Source organism: Dermacentor albipictus, unplaced genomic scaffold (genome assembly GCF_038994185.2).
Source record: "Dermacentor albipictus isolate Rhodes 1998 colony unplaced genomic scaffold, USDA_Dalb.pri_finalv2 scaffold_14, whole genome shotgun sequence".
Lineage (NCBI taxonomy): Eukaryota > Metazoa > Arthropoda > Arachnida > Ixodida > Ixodidae > Dermacentor > Dermacentor albipictus.
In genome coordinates, this window is record NW_027225568.1 from 15,208,497 (window position 1) to 15,226,634 (window position 18,138).

General features: G+C 48.6%; 1 protein-coding gene across 1 annotated transcript in view; it reads left to right on the forward strand.

Annotated features, from left to right (window-relative positions):
- The first annotated feature begins 7,691 nt into the window (after positions 1 to 7,691).
- LOC139051743 (uncharacterized) overlaps positions 7,692 to 18,138 on the forward strand; it is a 185,236-nt gene continuing 174,789 nt past the window's right edge. The window contains exon 1 of the mRNA XM_070528734.1: positions 7,692 to 7,758. The gene's annotated coding sequence lies outside the window, so the exon portion shown is untranslated. The remainder of the gene's footprint in view (positions 7,759 to 18,138) is intronic.

An 18,138-nucleotide genomic window follows, 5' to 3' on the forward strand; every position in this document is an offset into this window, starting at 1 on the left:
TGTATACTACGTGCGTCTGTATTCTTTTGCGTTGTAAGTTTTCACAAGGAAGCAGTGTTGCGTTAACTGGAACAGTCAAGGCACACAAGACAGAAGAAAAGTTGATTCTTGGGTTTTACATCCCAACACCACCATCTCATAAGGCACGCCATAATGGGGGCTCTGGATTAATTTTTTTTGCAGCTGGGGTTCTTTAACGCACCCCCAATGCACTGGACACGGGCCCGTTTTGACACGGGCGTCAAAAGAAGAGGTTGGAGGAGCCGTGGCACTTAACAAAGCCGCGCGTTCTTTGCCACTTGCTCGAAGTCAGCCCGCCCGATCTTGTGAATCCACACTTTTCTTCGTTTTGCGTTGCGCCCGGCGGATGGTAAAACAAAAAGCTTTTTGCCGTCACTGGGTCTGTTGTGGCAACCGTAGGCGCAGCAGCACGGCATCGCAATTAAGCACTCGGCCCTAACACATTGTATAAAACTACCGCGCTCCTTCAAACCGCCTGCCGTACTTCGTCGCGGAGGCCCAAAAATGGGGGTCGCAGGCCCAAGATTGGGGGTCGCAGCGCGCTGGAAAGAAAAGATATACAAAAGCGCGGCGCCTGCTCTGCGCCGGACAGAAAAAAATGTACAAAAGCGCGGGGCCCGCTTTCACGTGACACAGATTGGCCAATGGGGAAGCGGAGGAGGCTGGGGCGACAGGAGGAGTGGAGGAGGAAGCGCCTGGGTGAGCGGGGTGGCGGAAAGATCTAAGAATGGCGCTACTTTTGGAAAATTGAGGGGCTTTATTTCATCCTAGACGCCAGCGCTCGTTTCTCCCCTGGCGGAGCGATTTCATCTCCACCGGGTGTAGGTTTCCGTCGCCGCTTCCCTTCGCGGTCGCGCCCGCGTTCAGTTCGCGCCGCGCGCGAAACGTCTCGTTTGCGACGGCGCCTCTTCGGATGACCGGAAATTATTATTGTGTTGTTAACTGTCACGACAGCAATGTAAACATGAAAAGGTTGATGCCACCAGTGAAATTCTGCCGATTCACAAGAAAATGGTACGAAAGAAGCAGACGACAGACGTGGATTACTGCGGTGCGCCGAGCGAAGTAAACATCTGACAAACGAAGCGAGCTCGTTCATTGATCACTCCTGAGTGTATGACGGTTTCTATATGTAACCCACGTGAAATTAATAATTACTCGTTACATAATCCTTCTATTCATATAAAAACTTTAAGTTCAACGAGCGCTTGTCCTGTCTTCTTTCTCGTGTTTCGTTTGTGTGTGCGCTGCCCAAGAATGGAAACCACGTCTGTTGTATGCGCTAGCAGTGGCCGAAGTTCACGTGTGCCGAGAAATTGAATATGTGCATGATGCATTGAACATGGCCGGAGTTCATTCCCGCTTCACCACTGCGTGCACCGATCGATCGGGTTACTGGACGATACACACCCGCGTCTTGGTCGCGCCGGCATTGCTGAAGCAGGAATGATTAATAATACTTTCGACTTCCGTCTCTTGAGTACTGTTAAAAAATGACCAAGCTGTCTACATTGCTGCCTCTATTCCATATTGTAGGGGACGTAGTAGTTAAAGTTGTGTGCGCATGTCGTACTTGTGCTATGCAGCGATATATCTTGTTTATTTCCGCACAGTGTCGATAGAAGTCCGTTGTCGCCATCAGAGACAACACGGATTTGTAGCAAACATAATGTGAGAAACTGCAAAAATGACTTTAGCTCGTAGGTGCCGTATGTATGTGCCGCATTGTATGTGCTGACGATTTTTCCGGCGGCACATACGATGTCGTTTCCAATTACCTGCTCAGCGTCCCTTACATGGTTAAGCAGACGCTGCCCTTTCGCCGCATTGTAGCCATAAAAATAATCGTCAAACGTACCGATCTTCTTAAAGGCAAATATAGAGTGTGCAATTTGTTTCACACTAAGGGGGAAAATCGGAACGTATTGCGTCGCGATGCGGCAAGCAATGGTCGTGCGGCTGCAGCAGCTCGAGCAGGCGCACACGCTTGAGGGGCGGTGTCGTGATCTGCGTCGTCTGCTACGGCGGCGCGCGCTGGCCGCATTGTCGGGAAGCGTGGTAACTGTCAGGGGCAGTGCACCGATTTCATCGGTACTGCGGGAACTGAGCTGATATTCTTTACTAAACGTTGTGCGTCGCCACACTCTGATCCTTCATTGGCGATAATGGAGTTCCACAAACTTCTTTTGACAATATGGTTCATTTGTTCTGTCGAAAGGCCGGAGTACTGAGCGTGTGCACGTGTATTTCTTCACTGTGTGTGCTACCGTAATGAGCAGCGACAAAACGCACCAACATGTGCGCGCAACGTGCTCAGTCTTTGTTTGACTCGAAAGGAAAACAAAGCACTCAACAATGGGAGTCGAACACGGTGAAACAAACGGACACGATTAAATGAACGTTTTAGGTTCAGACAATGAGCTGGAAGTGATTTTTCTCGACAATCATTCGCTACACCAGACAGACCCTGCCCGCCGGTGGGGAATTGGACACGTCACGCTCGGAACTTCAGTTAGTATCTCGTCATGTCCCCAGCGGCAGCGATGACAGCGCTCATCCTGGAAAGCAGTGAAGTGTAGAATGACATGATCAGGGATGTGTTCATTCGCTGCACGTCTCAGTCGCTGACGACGGTGGATCGAAGACTATCCTCGGGTGACTGATAGAGGGGATGCTGCGCCAGCGATACTTTCAACGAGCCCCAGACATTTTTAAATGATGTTGGCGCCCGGGGATTGAGGCGGCCGCTCCAAGAGAGTGACTGCGCGCTCTTCTAGCAGTTCTTGCACAGCACGAGCAGTGTGGACCGGCGTCCTATCGCGTTAGAATATATATAGTCGCCTTCCAGAAACGGGCCGTCAAGAATGTGTGGAATCAGTACGTCGTCTATGACTGCCATGCAGCGATGAACTTACATTCGAGGCGTATCAGTGGGCGTCGCGCAACACTTAGCAAAGAATACCGGCTCATTTCACGCAGTAACGATGTGATCGGCGCCCTGCACCTGACAGTAGAACAATTCTCGACGATGCGCCCAGCGCGCGCCGCCGTAGCAGACTCGCCGTTCAAGATCCAGCCCCTCGAGCATCTGCGCGAGCTGCTGCCGCCGCCTGACTCAAGCGCTCGCCGCATCGCGATGCAATGCGCTTCGAGTTTTCCCCTAAATGTGAAACAGACTGTACACCGCCCTTCGAAGGAAATGTCCACGCGCACACACCGCGCGCGGCGCGAAACGTGCCCAAACACGCGCAGTGCAGGATGCAATCAAGGCGGCGCGAACGAGAGATGGGAGAGGGGTACCACCCGCGAATAGAATTTTTCTTCGCATGCGGCGCTCTCAACGCCGGCGCAGCAGCGCCGCTCTCGGTGCCGTTCTTGTCTATAGTCGCCTTCCAGAAATGGGCCGTAAAGAATGTATGGAATCAGTACGTCGTCTATGACTGCCATGCAGCGATGAACTTACATTCGAGGCGTATCACTGGGCGTCGCGCAACGCTTAGCAAATACCGGCTCATTTCACGCAGTAACGATGTGATCGGCGCCCTGCACCTGACAGTAGAACGTTTCTCGACGATGCGGCCAGCGCGCGCCGCCGTAGCAGACGACGCCGTTCAAGATCCCGCCCCTCAAGCATCTGCGCGAGCTGCTGCCGCCGCCTGACTCAAGCGCTCGCCGCATCGCGATGCAATGCGCTTCGAGTTTTCCCCTAAATGTGAAACAGACTGTACACCGCCCTTCGAAGGAAATGTCCACGCGCACACACCGCGCGCGGCACGAAACGTGCCCAAACACGCGCAGTGCAGGAGGCAATCAAGGCGACGCGAACGAGAGATGGGAGAGGGATACCACCGCTAATAGAATTTTGCTTCGCATGCGGCGCTCTCAACGCCGGCGCAGCAGCGCCGCTCTCGGTGCCGTTCTTGTCTATACGCGGTTAGAAGACGAACGAAAGACCATGAAACGCTACCAAGCGTCAAAGAAATCTATTGCTTTATAATCGAATCGAATAAAATTGTTTATTTTCGATGCGTTTAATAACAAATAGAGGAACCTGCAGAAAAAAGGCGTCCCAGACATCTTGAAGAACCCACAGTCTTTTTTTTCTTTCTTTCAGCATCAGGAGTAGCGTATACACATGAGGCACTTACCAAAAACACAAATCATGCTAAAATTGCAAGCTAATCCCTCTGTCAATGGAACTTGGCGCAACACGTATGTGAAACATACGCTCTGCTTTTAAGTTTTACTTTTGTTGCCCGTCCACGAGGAATTCAAAGCAAGCCGAAACATTTTATCAGACTCAATCTTATTCGGTCATTTCGCCTACCTTTCCTGTTTCGTACAGCGAAATTTAGCTACATAAATTTATACATAGACCTGTATTCACAAAAAGCTCTTACGCTAGAATTTTTCGTAATAACTAATTCCAGTCAATCCTGATGCTGGACCTATCGTTAGCGAATGCGACCAGGCAATGACAAAGAACTCTTATTAATGAAAGACTGTAAATTGGTTCACTGAAAATAATTATGTGGCAGGACAGTGCAATAACGCAACGCTTTTGATTCTCCAGTACGGCATGATCATAACATAGTGCAATTGTGACGCCAGTCTCGGGAATGCAGCATCCGTGGCTCGGTTTCGGTTTTCGTGACATACTTAGGTGCTCGCGAACTTCGCTGGAGCGAAGGATATGACACGTTGGTGTCAAAATGTAGCCAAAAAATTGGAGGCTTATCAAAGTTAAGCCCAGTGGATGCGAAGCATCCACTGGGCTTAACCTTAGCCTATTCTTAGCGTTTGGAGGCATCTTGACCGCTTACACGCTCGGCGCAAAGACGCTGGCGCGGTTGCGGGCACAGAGACTGACGTGACGGCGGGCGCGCGGCGCTTCAGCCCTGGCATAACGTCACATATCACGTGATGCAGCGATGGTGGCGCCGCCGCCGCGTCACGCGCGACGGCGCGGAGCGAAGCGTGGAGGCCTCCGCCGGGCGACGTCCGACGGCGCGATATGAGGCCCCACCTGCAGCCGGTGTGACGTCATCACGTGACGTCACATCATGTGATCTCACTTCAGGGTCAATGGTGGCCACCGCCGGGAGGCGACCGACGGCGCGATATGAGGCCCCATCTGCAGCCTGTGTGACGTCATCACGTGACGTCATGTCACGTGACCCCACTTCAGGGTCAATGGTGGCCACCGCCGGGCGTCGCGCGAAGGCGCGAAACCTACGTTAATATGCTGCGCATAAAAGAATCAGCAGAGGTTGAGGCCGACTGCAACGGCGTACGATAACGGGCAGGTTGGTTTGTATAATACCGAGGAACACGACAAACGGTCGAAGTACAAAGAGTTCCGTCCGGCATCTTTATTTCGACGTTCGTTCGTTTGTCGCATTGCCATTCGTTCCCCTGAATTACACCTATTTCATCGCGGTGACAATGGTATTCACTCGTACGGTGCCAGAAAAGGCGTCTTCAGAGCCTACTCACGTCGGGGCGTAAAGTGACGTTCAGGGCGAAAACATTGTTGCTTTCCATATGCGATTCTAACCGGGTTACCGCTGCAGTGTGGACATCCAGCGTGTTGATGATGATTTATTGGCATACTCTTTGAAACGGGCCGGTGACAAATAGTCACCTAGCCTGCTTGACTTACTCAGGTATGCCATACATGCTTTTCATTCTAGCATTAGTAGGCCTGTGGCCTCGTGCGTCTGCTATGTGCAAGGTCATAAAGGCGCTCGTGCGTTTCTTGAAATGCACCAGCCTGTATGACCGCCTGTGACTGACCCAGCGATAAACGCTTGTGTGTGCAAGCGAACTGTGAGCTTCTTTTTTCCTCCTCCTCTTTCAATCCCCTTCCCCCTTTCCCCAGTGCAGGGTAGCCTACCAGGCTCAGCCTGGTTAACCTCCCTGCCTTTCCCTTATGATTTCTCTCTCTCTCTGTCCCATGCTAGCATTTTGGCACACATCTCTCTAATATTTTTTCACTTTCTCAAAACTCCTCTATCTACCTTGTACCGCTACCTAAGCTTGTAACGGGTCCGGTCTTATCCATCTGTTCCCTGCTTTTTTCCCGCCAATACTTTATACAACTCTTGCTTATCTCGACTGCTGACCGGTTGATGCTTCGGTCCACTTTAAATCCAAGCACTTCTGGAAGGTGTACGTTACCTACAATGTCACTGGGAGAATCCCTTCGCATTCCCTTCTGCGGTGTGGAAGAGAACATAGAACATTTATTGTACCATTGTCATCGATTTCAGTCGGAAAGACAAACATTATCGCATTGCGACGACTGGACGATCGGCCGTTGTCTGTGCAGGTGCTATTTGAAGACCGTCCCCATCGCTCGTCGGCCACAAAGTTGTGAAGGCACTTTTTTTTTGTCTTTCTTGGGGAGGCCGTGGCCACAACCGTCACTGGCTCGAAAAGCGATTCGTGCACTAGTGCGGTACTTGAAGTGCACGGGCTTAAGAGACCGCTTATAGTGTCATTGTGTAAGGTGTCCCTCCCACATGTACTCAGTGCTGACTCTTTCCCTTTCTTCCCCTTTCTATTCCCCTTTCCCCCACCCCCAGTGTAGGGTAGCAAACCGGATGCTGTTCTGGTTGACCTCCCTGCCTTCCCTACCCTTGCTTTCTCTTCTCTCTCTCTTGAGGGCGACTGGCCTTTGTGAACGTCTTTGACTCGCTCAGGCCCTCCGCGTCCGCGACTTCCCCCCTTCCCTATCTCTATCTTATCTTTCTATTCCTATTCCCTCTTTCCCGTCCCCCAGAGTAGGGTAGTAAACCAGACGCATTTCTGGTTAACATCCCTGCCTTCTCTCTTTATTTCCTCCTCCTCCTCCTTCGCATCCCATTAGGATATGCTGAGTGGTCTGCGGATTTTCGCTGCAGCATACACATACCTCGTCTTGTCGAGAATACGTGCTCCGGTATGTTTCTGACCGTAGGCAACCAGCTCGAGCCTCAGATAGCAAGGCACTTTCCTACGTGTTATCGTACAGATCTTCCCTTCTAATTTCTTTCTTCCCATTGTTGTAAATCTCCATGGTGTATATTTTCTTCATCCTTTGCATTCAATTCGCTGTCTCCGCTTCTCTCACTTTCTGATGACTCCTGGTTTTCTATTTACACTTTCAATTACCTTGTACTTGGTAGCCAACTTTCTTGAACTCTGTCTCCATTCTGCGTCCACGCTTTTCAGGTACAGATACGTGTGCACGTTATCCGCCCATTTACTTTGATTCACGTTTTTGGCCTTCCCGTACAATTTGTACTCGGTTGTCTCGATACATATTCCTCAGCAGCTCCACGAACTTGTCATCAATGCCTTCGTGTTTGAGAACACACAATAAAATTTCCCTGTACACGTTGTCGTAGGCTCCCTTGATATCTCGAAATACTGTCCATAAAGGTCTATTCTGAGCTACTCAAATCTCTATGCACAGAGCTAGTAGAGAGATATCCTCCAAGCGTCTGTCCGGTCTTAACCCGTTCTGTAGTTCCCGATTACAACACTTTCTTTTCAAAACGCGGACACGCTCTCGGCGACCGCCGTGTCGCCCTCGGCGGTCGCCGCCTCGCGGCGGGCTCGGCGCTTCGTGGCTCGCGGAGTCGCCGCCGCCACTCGGTCCTGCGGCGGCTCTCGGCGCGCGCCCACACGACGGCCGCTCCGGGGCGACAAGCCGCGCGCCCAGCCCCCTCCCCGCTGCTCGCAGACGCCACGGTGAGTCGTCCGCGCAGCCGACCCACGCGATAATCCGCGCACTCTGAGCATTGCCGCAAGTGTCGTCACATCTCGTAATTTGCTTGCGCGCGAAAAAAAAAAAACGACGACAGACGGGAAGAGAACGAGAAAGTGCTGCCCCGTTAGCTTCCTGTCTCTCTCTGGTTGACGTTTTTGGCGCTGCGTGTTCCTGTGTTTAGTTTGGAAACTCGCCGAACTGCCAGTCCTTCCCGTATTTTCTGCACCTATCGGCCATTCCAGTAATACTTCTTGCAACGACCGTGGACGTTTTTTATTCCTGAAGTGGTTTTCTGGCCGCGGTGTCGGCATTTCCACGGATGGGGAATGCAGAAACGATAGTGTATCGAACACTGGCGCAGGTTAAGGGGCCCTGTGTTACTTTGGGACGTTGAACACAATCAATCAATCAATCAATCAATCAATCAATCAATCAATCAATCAATCAATCAATCAATCAATCAATCAATCAATCAATCAATCTTCGAATTCAAACCATTCCAGTGGTAGTGCAGTGAACGTTCTCTTACAACAATGTGCAACAAAATGCAGTGGCGTTTTTTTGTGCGAAATTCAGAAAGTAAAACTTAGAACAAAAATTATTCTGCGGTTTAACGTGCAAAGAATATCAACATAATATTTTGAGGCACGCCGCAGTGAGGCACTCCGGATTAACTTTGACCACCTGGGGTTCGGTAACGTGCACCTCAATCGAAGTACGTGAGCGTTTTTTGCCTTTCGCCCCCATCGAAATGGGGGCGCGGCTGGAATTGAACCCGCGACCTCGAGCTCAGCAGTACTATACGAAATAGCTACTAAGATACCGCGGTGGGTAAACTTAACTAAATGAACAAATTGAAGGCAAGTAGATCGTGCTTAGTTGCTTAAATAACGTTCGGTTCAATTCAGGGGTATTATACGTGCCAAAACCACGACATGATTACGAAGCACGCCGTAGTAGGGGAAGCTCCGGATTAACTTTGACCACCTGGGGTTGTTTGACGTGCACACAATGCACGGTACACGGGCGTTTCTGCCTTTCGCCCCCATCGAAATGCGGCTGTCGCGGCCTGGATTTGATCAGGCGCCTTCGGGCTTAGCTGCGCAACGCCAAAGCCACTATGGCACCACCACGGCGGGTTGGACTCCCTTTCTTCTCGTTCATTACTTGACGAGGGTCTCGAATCCGGCAACATTGATGCCTCCAGGTAGCACTTGTGGGTTTATTGGCCTTCCCCCCAAAAGATCAGGTACTCGTGACACCTGCGGCAGAAAGGATGTTCCACACCCGCCGCCAAGGTTTGTGAATGGTGGCGCTGGCGAACACGCCCAAGGTTAGTTATAGTAGTGACACATAAATACCCAAGAAAGTGGAATCGAAGACGGCGCCGGCGGTAGCTCAATTGGTTAGCGTGCGAAGACAATTGGTACTGTGCGAAGACGCGGGATCGTTCCCCACCTGCAGCAAGTAGTTTTTTCATCCACTTTCATTGCCATTAATTTTATAGTTTCTTTAATTCTATTAGTAAGTACAAGTAATTTCCTCTATATTGTCCTTGGTGTCTTCGTTCGTTGGCTTCTCATGATATGGTTGCGTAGGTAAGCTAAGTTAAAGCGACAAAGTCGGTGACAAACTAAGAATGCAGTGGTAAACACACCACTGTGCAACGCAAGAATAGTTAGTACGACTGCGCTTTGCAATTGCGTTAGCTCATTTCCAGGACGTCACGGCGACGACGAACTTCTTTCGTTATAGGCCTATCTACAGGGAAAACTGTGTTGTGGAGCGAGGAAGCCCTGAGGAAAGCTACAGTGGGGTATCGTGGGCGGAGTTGGCACTGAATGTTTAGGTTGTCCCCAAATCAGTTAAAGGTAAGGTCAATTCTTTCACGGAATTAGCTCGTATCACAAAGGAAGCGCGTTTACGCGTTTTCGGCTCAGAGATATTGAGAAACATATCAAAAGAAATTCAAGTCTTTTAAGTTGTTTGAACGGCGTCATTAGCCCAAGCAATCGGTAGCGTTGCCAAGTATTGCCATATAATCCTGCTAAATCAAATTCTTTCTTTTTTACGAATTCCTCAATAATATATTTCATGTTGACGAGAGACGAAGACAGAGAGACAGGGCGATGCGCGATGACGCTTCTTTCAACAGTCTTTCGTCAAGACTTGGCAGCGCGCTCAGCCATGAATTCGCGCCAACTAGCCCCCGTCGCAGCTTTACTATAGCATGAATCGTTTATGTTTGAGAGATTCTTCCGCAAAATAAACATAATAATAACAATTAGAACGTTGATGTCCAGCGAGACCATACGCGCTGTGGAAACGTGAGGCATTTGCCACAGTGTTGTTACGATTGGAGTCGGGCAACCGTGGTGCTTAAGTTGATTATTGGGGCAAAATAATAGTTGTACACGTTGTTATTGCACACGCATCATACACTGATATAGCAGGGGAAAAAATGTTCTGTATATCTGATTGACGATAACGCACTGTCATCCCCAGTCGCACATTGATAAATACTAATAACATTTCCTATTGGACTTATGCCACGTCATTCACCGAGTATAACCGAATTTCGAAGAATTCAGCAAATTACGATGACTCGCTGATTAACGCAACCACTGCCCGAGTGGATTCGAATGGCGCGCGGATTCCGCGTCAAAATGCCCGGTGCCACATTTTCCGCGAAACGCATGCATTATCCGTGAAGGGATCGCTGATATGTTAGTTATTAACAAATATTTGGTTAATGCGCCTTTCGGCAGTCTTTGCTGATAACTGGAACAATGAGAATGCATCGGCCGCCATTTGGTGGTGCTTACACTTCGACTGGACCACAGTGTTTTTTTCAGCTGCAGCTGCAGCCACATTTTTTGTCAACATAATTTATTTGATTGACTGGCGGAGTTTAAACGTCCCATAGCGACCTCTGCGCATTTACAGATGCTGCAGCCGATGGTTCCGGATTAATTTTGACCACACGGTGATCGTTAAGATAAAGTTGAACGCACCGAGCGTTCTAGAATTCCGCCCCCATCGCAACGCGGCCGGCCGCCGCCGGGAACCAACCCTTTCAATATTACAGCACCTTCAATTTTTAAGCTTCTGCTTAGTATGAGAGTTCAGAAACGACCGTACAGCTTTGACGTTCAGCACAGTTTCTTTGTTTTGGGATGGCTTCACCAGAACACAGAAGGAACCAGTTAATTGTGTAAGACTTCGACGAACAAATAGCTTGGCCGCGGATTGCGTCATTGAGGGCGTCACAGCAGCGCCAAACTGAACCTTAACTTCATCAAATATATAGGGTGTCCCAGATATCGCTAGCCAAGCCGTTCAACAAAAATGTGTGTGTGTGTATGTGTGTGTGTGAGAGAGAGAGAGACAGAGAGACAGAGAGAGAGAGAGATGGTTTAAGGTAGAATTTTAGGACCTGCGGTATTCGATTGTCAGAACTCTGATGACCGAACACCGTAGCTCTTATAACTGTGTCTTGCACCGTAATTCTTTTAAATATTTCTTTTCTCCAAACAGCTTGGCTAACGTTAGCTGGGACATTAGAGAGACTGAGTCGCGGTTATAGTGAGGAACGTGGATCTGTTTAAGTTCGCGTTGTTCCTTCAAGCAGAGTTCCATCAAACTGTGCTGCTGTGTGTCACACTTCATCACGATTGAATTGTTAGACTAAAAAGCAATGAATAGTTCACGAAAAGGAAGACTTATAAACGTAACTGCACAAAAAAGAAATGAATGTTAACTTTTTTTTACGTGATCCGTCATTTGCAGAGAGGACTGTGCCCCTACTAGAGGCATGATAGCGTTAGTGTGAACGGGCGTACACCAGAGGGCGTTGAGAAACTACCGCACTGCACCGCACCACCGGTGAAATCCACGCGAGAGGCAGACAGTCGAAAATGGGACCAGCTGCGGTAGCTTTTTCAAGGTTCCTTACTGTAGATTTGGCTTTTGCTGCAAGATGCTCGTTTAGCAGATGGATAATTTTTAAGAAATCTCTTACAAGTTATTAAAACAAAATGTGAACAAAGAAATTCTCGGTTCGCTATTAGATGACGACTATGATGGGTCATCTCAAGATGGCAGGGGGTCAGAGTGCTCCCGGTTAAGTTGTCTCTTCTTATATGGCATAACCATCCACGTAGTGAAGTAGCATGTAGGCGAAAGGTTAACAAATTGCTCTTTTTAGCGCAAAAAAAAAGAAAGCAGAGAGTGAGCGGCGAAAGGAAAGGCGAGCGCTCGTCTTTCCTTTCCTTTCGCCTCTCACTGTCTTCTTTTTTTTTCTAGTTTTTGCGCTAAAGAGAGCAACATGTTAAGTAAACACCAACTCGCCCAAGAAGTTATTCGCGAGGTGAAAGGGAAGTGGGTGCTGCCGCAGAGCAGGTGCCGGTGAGCTGAACATACCTCTGTATCGCAGTGACAGTTGACGCAGGGAACTTAAAGACGTTGAAGGCTAAAAAGAAAAAAAAAGTTGTACGACGAAGTCAGAAAACGAAAAAAAAAATGCGCGCGCAGTACGTGATGCAGCTTTAGCGAATAATGGCCAGCTCTCACAGTACGCATAAGTGGACGCATTTTATATGGTTCGTCGATCTCGCGACCTTTGTTTCTGTTTTCATACCTGAGCTAGTGCGGAAACTTTCACCGTGCCCTCGGCTGAGATTCGAGTAAATTGCTCTCCTCGCAAAAGGCCACTTAACGGTGATTAAATGCGTTAAAAAAATGGCAACGTGCTTCTACCTCATCCAAGACTGTTGCTGTCTGTTAGTCCGAGTCCGGGCTGAAGTCTCGACTGTGACCTCGGCGTGTGATCTCGACTAGCGACTCTACTCAATTCGGTAGTTACGATACTGATAAGGCAGCGAGTCCGACTACAGACTGTTACGACTCCACAGAAAAAGGGCAGAAGAGCTAATGTTCGCCCTTATGAAAATCCCAGCCTGGGGTGACATGCTCTATAGCGCGGCAGCAGACTGGCCCAGTCACTCCTCTTTCGGCGGCGCTTTTATTGCATAAGAGAAGCCAGGAGAAACGCATTACGCGAGCACAGCGGCGCGGCAGAAGAGAGAAGAACCAAGGAACGGAGTCAAAGGAGGGCGTGGATGCGCACCGGCAGGTCCGGCTACCGTTGACTGCGCTGCACGCATTTAAGGTAATAACAGCGTACACAGGAATGGAGGAAAGCAGGAAGAGAACACTGCGCGTTGGGGGCACGAAAAAGGAATCCAACACCGTCACACTCGACCGCGCACAAGACTTGGCGACTTCTGTAAGGCGGGAGACCGGTCGCCTCTGATGTGTAGCGTAACAACCCTCAAAGTGAATTCACGTTGCTTCTGTACCTACGCTGTGAGACTTGGCCGCTCTCATTTCGGTTTCAACACCCGTTGGGCCGATCGTTGTTTTTTCTTCGCGTTGCCGCATGTTCTCGTCTCGAGGGAACAGATGCGAAATTGCTTCGAGGCACGCGGAAACACCACGAACTGGAATTTCGCGAATTGTGCATCGTTGGTGTTTCTGGCATTTTCCCGAACCGTTTCGTGGCAGTACAAGTTGAGTCGTTGGTTGGCAGCAGTGGCTCTGAATTTCTCGCGAGACACTCAGTTTTCGCCGAGGCGGGAAAAATGCTGACAAGGCAAAAAATATTGTCATAGTCGGAGGAGGCTTTATTGCAATGCCATACTGAAGAAACACACGCGTTTAACATTGTCTAACTCGTATTAATTCGACACCGCGAGTATTGTTGGCGCAAAAGCGTTGGCGCGAAAACTCGGTATAGCATTGTAGCACAAGATTTCGCACAATGTCCAGATGTCATCGTGATTCTTTCAATTACGGTTATATAGTTTGTCAGCAGTTTATGTAGCTTGCACCGAAAAGAAAACTGCGTCCTTCCCTTTGCGCTGGCCTTGTTCCAAGAATGAAAAGTGGCAGCCTATTAGAATTGTCGGACTGCCTTGCTTCCTTCTGCAGACACAAGAAGTATGGCACACGGAGGTTATGACGCCGTTTTCTCGCGCCTCGTAGAGAGAAAGCCAGAGACAGTGAGGGGAGGGAGAAATAACAGTAGAAAGCTTGTAAGGTGTAGGCGAGATTGTAGTGCAGTAAAACTGCCTTACACAGTTTCACAGCGTTCATCTCATTTGATCGGTTTTTCGCAAACGTGATTACTGCTTTGCGCGTGGAAATATGCGCATAACCTACAATGTTATGCTGTGTATACCTTTTATATTTTACTTGTTCCTCGGGCTTAGGTTATATGTTACAGTGTAAAATTTCTCTTTGTGGCATGTCATCTAACCTCAAACTACCTTTTGGCTGTGGTACGGCAATTGTTTGGTTTATGTGTGCCTCAATTCATCAGATGAAAGAGAGAGCGAGAGATAATTTGTTACGGGATGAGGAGGCCCCATTCAGAAATCTGGAACAGAAGTGAAGTTTGCTACAGTTGAATGTGAAATGTCCCCGGCGCCTACAGACGTATAAACGCTGGCCATTCGTATGTAGAAAAAAAGGCAAACTCACAAAAAATAAAGGAAAATAAGCTTTTTTGATTTCGTCAATGTCTTCATAAGTTTACATCAATACGTATATCTAAAAAAAAGTAATTTCGAAAATAACTGTATATTTAACGAGAATTTAATGTGGGCCCATGTAGAAAGACGCATGACAACAACACCGATCAGCACAAGGAGTCTGCTTTTATGGACTATACATAATTAAAAGCGTAAAACTGACGAAAGGACACTTGAAAAATTGAGCTTTTACGTAAGGTCATTAGGCCGCAACGTTACGACTGTGCCGTGCTTTGAACATTAATAATCAGCCTCAGACAGTCCTGCCAAATCGACGCGTTACCGTCAAGTTTATGAATGGGGAACGTTATTTAACATGCACGGACAATTAGTCATGCAAATTTGGCACTTCACTTGCTTCAGCAGTATAGTACGCGACGTTAAGTCTTGTTCGGACAGAGCCATAAAACGTGCGCGCACTATCGTTGCTAACGACCAAAGCGTAGGGCGACGCGTGCCATTCATTGGTCATCAATCAAGCGTCGTCGGACGTTGCCGAGCTTTTCCGCAAGCTCGAGCAGCACGTGTGACGCGTGGTCACTCAGAGGGTCGCGCCTGAGCGGTGCAAGGGCCCGGAGTTCAAAGCCCCAGTCACCTGCAGAGCTCAGCCACCGATGGTAACGATTCCGACAATCACTCTGAACTATGGCTTATATCCATTAATCGGGGCATAGGCCGGGAATCGGACGGCAGGAACAAGTATGAAACCAACGAGTATTCTAAGGTTAAAACAACAACGAAAAAAAAACCCTTTAAGGCAGAAAGAAACAATACGTAATTGAGTAGTGAGACTAAACTAATGTAAGCTATCGAAAAGTGATTAAAGAAAGAGAGAGAGAAAGAGAGAGACCATGCATTCTGAACTTTCCTTTGCGTACCGGCATCACACACACTTTCTTATTCGAGTGTTGGCACACACAGCAATTGCGAGAAAAACTACCGTTTTCATCACACTACGAAATCAAGGTATACTCAATTTTGGTTCTGTTGGTTTCAGCGGAGAAAACTTTGACTCTGTGAAGAAGGAGGGTGAACAAATTTCGTCAAATACGTTACTTGTCTCGGTGTACGACTTCCGTACGAGCTAATTGGTCGCTCGTTGTCCGAAGGGCTGAGCTGACAGGTGGACGTGGACAACGAGAGAGACGGCACATAGCGCCGCAGTTACGTGTCTTCCGCCGAGCGCTGCGAGCCTTCTTTCGTGTTGCCGTCGCCCGCCTGCGTGATGAGCTCTTCACGTCGGGTATGTTCGTTGCGGCCACTCGAGATGGGCGAAAAGCGCTCTGAAAGAATGGTGCGCGCTGCATGAGCATGCTCCGGCGAGTGTTCTGTCGCCAAGAGGTCGGTTATCACGGACAGGCAGAGTGGCCTGCTCCTCTCGTCTCGCCTCCGGTGGACATTGTCATGAAAGTGCGCTAGCCCCGCGTGGCACCCGTCAAGCGATGCATAGGCGCTTTCAGTGGTGCGAACTCCACCATCAAAGCGCCGTTGCGTGTCTATCTCTTTTATTGCCAATTATATGGACACTCCAGGCGCATTTTTGCCGCCGCCGCGATGTTTCGTATAAAGCCCAAGGGCGATATAACACCGTCGCCGCGAGTCGTATGGTTTACGTGCGAGGGAAAGCACGCGAGGGAAGCCGACGATCGCGGCTCAATCTGGCGCGCGTGAAGGAGGAAAGCGGAGAGCAAACGCGCCGTCTTCCGTCGCGCCAAGAGAGGGAGGGACGGGGGCGGCGTTGTGCTCCGGCAGCGACTGCGTATTTCGCGACCGGGCGCGAAGAGGACTGACGATTGCGACTCATTCTCGCGCGCGATAGGGATGAAAGCGCGGAGGCAGCGTGGGAGGGAGGGGGGGGGGGGGCGGGGCGGCTTCAACTCCGCCAACTTCGCCAACTTCGACCCCGTGTATTGCGCACGGTCGCACGCGTCGTATACATTGAAAGGGATCTGCAGACCGCTCATACCTTTGTGCGCGCTGTGTTCTTGCCGCGCTTTCGTTGAAGCGATAGACCGCACGACGGTCACTTCACTCGCTGCTGCTGCCGCGCTTGCTCACACCAGCGTTTTGACAGCGAGTGTCCGCGCTTACAGTGTGTGCTGTGTTCATGTTTCCTTGTGCGCGCTCGCACCATGCTTTTTAATTTAGGGAGTAAGCGTGTTTCCAAGCTTGTGCGGCCGATAAAACTACTACTTTTGCTTCCAATAGCTGTCTACTAATTTGCTGTCGCAATCGATGCTTCGCCTTTCGGGCGAAATTGCGACTTTTCTTTTTCGTCAGAGCACCATGCTATAGCATTCCACGCTTGAGCTTTGTTAATCGCTTCTCTCCCATTATGTCGCTAAAGATATCCGCGGGCGCTCTTCTTATGCATACTGCTGGTAGGCGATATTCCATATGGCCGGCGGCTTTGTAGCTGTGCAAGCTGTGCAAGCTGTTTGTTACTCCAAGTTGACGCATGGTGTTACAATTAACGATAGCGTTGCTTTTTACCGCGGGGGCTTGATAATCGAATTATGTAAAAATAGAGCGTCGTCTCGTTTCTTTATTTTATTTTTATCCTTCGTTAGAGCGGTATATTTGCATTCACTTTGTTTCAGCAGCATTGTGGCGTAACAGGCAAGTTTGCCTTGGAAGCATCAAATTAATTCCTGGTATGCATCTTTTGAAACACGTAAAAAACAATCTTAAATGTTACGTACGATTGTGTTTGGCCGATGTTTGTAAGGAGATGAACGAGCGGTTATTTCTTGAGCCAATCGTTGTATCGTGAAATCTTTCGGCCCTTTCCCTCGGTCTTTCCCTCTGGAAAAAAGAAATGTTGGTAAGCGTTTCTGTGCGTCCCCTGATTTCAAGATGATCCGGTTAATCTCAACACTATCCACGTACATGCAGGATATTCTGAAAGAATATAATTGCTATATATATATATATATATATATATATATATATATATATATATATATATATATATATATATATATATATATATATATATATGTATATATATATACATATATATACACATATATATATGCACTTGGAGGTTGAGAACGCACGTACAAAAAAAAAACGATGCTTTATTTCCTACGTTTCGGTCGGGGTCCAGCCTTCGTCAGGGAATACAGGAAATGGTAAGGCGTTGTGCTTAAATACGTACATGACATAGGACTCCCCATGCGCTTATCCACTGCCAAGGCACATTATTGCTGTGAGGAGTTTGCACTCGTGACGAATCAATAGTACATGTCAAAAAAAAAGGGGGGGAAAGAAAAACAAATGCGCGACGGGATGGTTGTAACGGGTTCGCAGAGCAACACTATATACAGCAAAAACAGGGTACACAGACACGATGACGCCAATAGAAAAAAGAAAGAAAAACGAGAAAAAAAAGAGAAAAAAAAAATTCACGAGGAGATGGTCGTAACTGGTTCGTCAGGCAACACTAATTACAATAAAAACAGGGTTTACAGAAAAGATAACACGTGGTTAGAAAAAGAAGAAAAAGAAACAACCATGGCAGAGCACAGATTTTTGCTGTAAGGTGACTGCACTCGTCATGAATCATCCGTACACACGTGAAATGTGGTAAAAATTCACCACGGGATGGAATGGTTGTAACAGTAGTTTCGTACAGCAACAAATGTTACAAAGGCAGGGTTTACAAAAGAGCTCATCAAAACAGGTGTCTGCTAAAGTATTGACGAAAATGTGAGAACAAAGGTTCATGAGCATCACTCATCGTAAGTTAAATACAATGAAATGATA